Below are 4,272 nucleotides of genomic sequence, written 5' to 3' on the forward strand. Positions count from 1 at the left end.
TTTTTTAATGTGGTATATCATATTGATTGATTTGTGGATGTCAAACCTGGGATAAATACCACTTGATCATGGTGTGTGATCATTTTGTATTGTTGAATTTGTTTTGTAATATTTTGTTTAGGATTTTTGCATCTATGTTCATCAGAGATACTGGTCTGTAATTTTCTATTTTTGTGATATCTTCGTCAGGTTTTGGTATCAGGGTGATGCTGGCCTCATAGTATGAGTTTGGAAGGGTTCCTGCCTCTGTAATTTTTTAAAATAGTTTGAGAAGGACAGGTGTTAACTCTTCTCTGAATGTTTGGTAGAATTCACCTGTAAAACCATCTGGTCATAGACTTTTGTTTGTTGGTGATTTGTTTGTTTGTTTGTTTGGTTTTTAATGATTCAATTTCATCCCTGGTAATCAGTCTATTCATATTTTATATTTCTTCCTGGTTCAGCCTTGAGAGATTATATGTTTCTAGAAATTTGTCCATTTCTTCTAGGTTGTCCATTTTATTGGTGCATAATTGTTTATAGCCATCTCTTATGATCTTTTGTATTTCTGTGGTGTCAGTTGTAACTTTTCCTTTTTCATTTCTGTTTCTGTTTATTTGGATCCTCTCTTTTCTTTTCTTGATGTTTCTGGATAAAAATTTTATCAATTTTAAAAATCTTTTTAAAGAACTATTAGTTTCATTGACCTCTTATATTTTTTATTCTCTATTTTATTTACTTCTGCCATGATCTTTATTATTTCTTTCCTTCTACTAACTTTGGGTTTTGTTTGTTCTTCTTTTTCTATTTTCTTTAGGTGTATGCTTAGGCTGTTGATTTGAGATTTCTCTTGTTTCCTGAGGTAGGCTTGTATCACTAAAAACTTTCCTCTTAGAACTGCTTTTGCTATGTCCCATAGATTTTTAATTGTTGTGTTTTTGTTTTCCTTTGTCGCCAGGTATTTTTCTTATTTTCTCTGATTTCTTCAGTGATCCATTGATTGTTTAGCAGCATATATTTTAGCCTCCACGTTTTTATGTTTTATACAGTTCTTTTCTTGTAGTTGATTTCTAGTCTTATAGCCTTCTGGTCAGAATAGATGCTTAATATGATTTTAATCTTCTTAAATTTACTGAGACTTGTTTCATGGCTTAGTGTGTGATTTAAAATCTTGGAGAATGTTCCATGTGAACTTGAAAAGATGTGCAATCTGCTGCTTTTGTTCTATATATATATATATTCTTAGTATGTATGTTAAGGTTTTCTTTATCATGAAAAGGTGCTGGATTTTGTCAAATTCTTTCTCAGCAGCAATTGAGATGATCATGTGGATGTTTCCTTCATTCCATTAACATGGTATATTATAATTTTTTTGACATAGAAAACAAATTTATGGCTACCAAAGCAGAAAGGTGAGGGGGAGGGATAAACTAGGAACCTGGGATTAGCAGATACACACCACCATATATAAAACAAACAACAAGGACCTATTGTATAGCACAGGAACTACAACATGCTTAATATTTTGTAGTAACCTATATAAGAAAAGAATCTGAAAAAGAATATATATATGTATAAATGAATCACTTTGCTGTATACCTGAAACTAACACAACATTGTAAATCAAATATATGTCAATTTTTTAAATTAATTAATTAAAAAAGTACTTAAAGAGAATATTTACTTTTAACATATAGTCCTGATGTACCAAACCATTACTTCAAACAGCTGGATATTTTAAACAGTTATCTCCCCAGTGCCCTCCTACTGTTCTAAAAATCACCTCTCTTAAATAAAGAGACAAATACGTCTCCTTTCTTGAGTGTGTAATTTTTATAAACTGCATCAGACCCACAGTGAGTGTCTTTCTGGGAGTTTCACCAAAACCAAAAAGAAGTTCTGATATAAAACTGCAGCAGGAAATCAGGGAAAGCGTGTGGAACTGCAGGGTCACAGAACTGACCTGCAAGCTATCCTTAGCCAAACCCACAAATCGACACCCCAGGGATGTGAGGGCCCTGGGGGCCAGCCAACAGCAGGGCTGGCCCTATCTCCCCTGCAGGGGTCTCAGGTGCAGCTCGCGTTCCAGCTGCTGGGCAATCAGGGTGCCCTGGATGGCCTCACAGCCCGGGTTGAACACGGAGTACCCGCTTTTCCCTGCTCTGTCTTCTCCTCAGGGCCTCATTTCCCCACATGCATCCAGTAGAAGAGGGACAGGACAAAATAGGCCAGACCAAATTCCAGTTCCACAAACAGTCCCAGCAGGACCAACCAGAGGAGCACCTTCAAGAAGGTGATGTCGGTCAGGGGAGACTGGCCCCCCTAGGGCAGGGGCGGCAGAGGCGGTGGCTTGGATGGATTCCGCGGTGGCTGTGACATGCAGTCTCCAGGCCAAGCTGCTCCCTGAGCAAGGATGGGCTGAGCCTGGGCACTCAAGGGCCTCGGTTTCCACACCAAGAACCGTTTTAGCCAGCCTGGGGCTGCCTTTGGAGTTGCAGCTGCTTCCGCCTTCTCTCCCGAGGTTTGTGCACAGTGGCTCTGAAGTGCTGGGTTCTGCCGCCAACCTGGCTGGTTTCTGGGCCCTACCCCCAACTCAGCTAACTGCTGCTCCATGGCACATGCCCTGTTCTCTGTGCGCCCAGGAGTGCATGTGCCCATGATGGTGTATTATATTGATTGATTTTTATATGTTGAAAGACCCTTGCATTCCTGGCATAAATCACTCTTGGTCTTGGTGTATAATACTTTTAATATACTGCTGAATTCAGTTTGCTGGTGCCTTGTTGAGAATTTTTGGATATATATCCACAAGTGATATTGATCTGTGGCTTTGTTTAATGTGATATATTTGTCTATCCTTAGTATCAGGGTAATGGTGGCCTTATAGAATGACTTAGGAAGTGTTCTCTCATCTTCTTTAGGAAGATTTTGAGAATTGGTGTTAACTTATTTTTAGGTGTCTGGCAGAATTAACTAGTGGAGCCATTTGGTCCTGAGCTTTTCTTGCTTGGGAAGTTTTTGATTACTGATTCAATCTCTTTATTCGTTATTGCTCTAATCAGATTTTCAATAAGATATAACAATTATGAATATATATGCAACCAGCAAAAGATCCCCAAATATATGAAGCAAAAATTGACAGAATCAAAGGGAAGAATAAACAATTCTATAATAATAGTTGGAGATTTCAATACCCTGCTTTTATTTTTTCATAAATTTATCTATTTATTTATTTTTGGCTGCACTTGGTCTTTGTTGCTGTGCGCAGGCTTTCTTTAGTTGCAGCAAGCAGGGGTTACTCTTTGTTGCTATGCGCGGGTTTCTCATTGCGGTGGCTTCTCTTGTTGCGGATCATGGGCTCTAGGTGTGTGGGCTTTGGTAGTTGTGGCACGCAGGCTCAGTAGTTGTGGCTCACGGGCTCTAGAGCACAGGCTCAGTAGTTGTGTCACATGGGCTCTGCGGCATGTGGTATCTTCCCGGACCAGAGATCAAATCTGTGTCCCCTGTATTGGCAGGCGGATCTTTAACCACTGTGCCACCAGGGAAGTCCCTCAATACCCTACTTTTAATAATGATAGGACAATCAGATAGAAGATCATTATGGAGACAGAGAATTTAAGCAACACTATAAACCAACTAGACCTAACAGACATACACAAATCCTCCAACCAACAACAGCAGAATGCATATTTTTCTTCCAATTGCAGATAGGACATTCTCCACAACAGAACATATGTTAAGCCACAAATCAGGTGTTAATAAATTCAAAAAGGCTGAAACCATACAAAGGATATGCTCTGAACGCAAAGAAATGAAACTAGAAATCAATAACATTAGGAGAACTGGAAAATTCCAAATATGTGGAAATAAAACCATACATTAAATAGCCAATGAATGAAAGAAAAAAAATCAGAAGGGAAATCAGAAAATACTCTGATACAAGTTAAAATTAAAAACACAACATACCAAAACTTACAAGATGAAATGAAAGCCATGCTCAGATGGAATTTTATAGCTGTAAATGTCTACATTAAAAATGAAAAGAAATCTCAAATAAGCAACTTATCTTCATACCTTAAGGAAGTAAAAAAAGAAGAACAAATTAAACAAAAAATTATCAGAAAGAAAGAAATAATAAAGAATGGAGCTGAGAATAACAATATAGAGAATAAAAAGATAATAGAGACAGTCAATGAAACTAAAAGCTGTTTTTTTAGAGATTATTAAAACTGACTAACATTTATCTATACTTACCAAAGAGAGAGAGGGAGAGACAAAGAAGAGAGAAATAAC

At 37.7% G+C, this 4,272-nt stretch overlaps 1 pseudogene; it reads right to left on the reverse strand.

Annotated features, from left to right (window-relative positions):
* Positions 1-2,026: 2,026 nt before the first annotated feature.
* LOC103074851 (SAYSvFN domain-containing protein 1 pseudogene) lies at positions 2,027-2,592 on the reverse strand (annotated as a pseudogene).
* Between the last annotated feature and the right edge of the window lie 1,680 nt (positions 2,593-4,272).

Source organism: Lipotes vexillifer, unplaced genomic scaffold (assembly GCF_000442215.2).
Source record: "Lipotes vexillifer unplaced genomic scaffold, Lipotes_vexillifer_v1.1 scaffold926, whole genome shotgun sequence".
Lineage (NCBI taxonomy): Eukaryota > Metazoa > Chordata > Mammalia > Artiodactyla > Lipotidae > Lipotes > Lipotes vexillifer.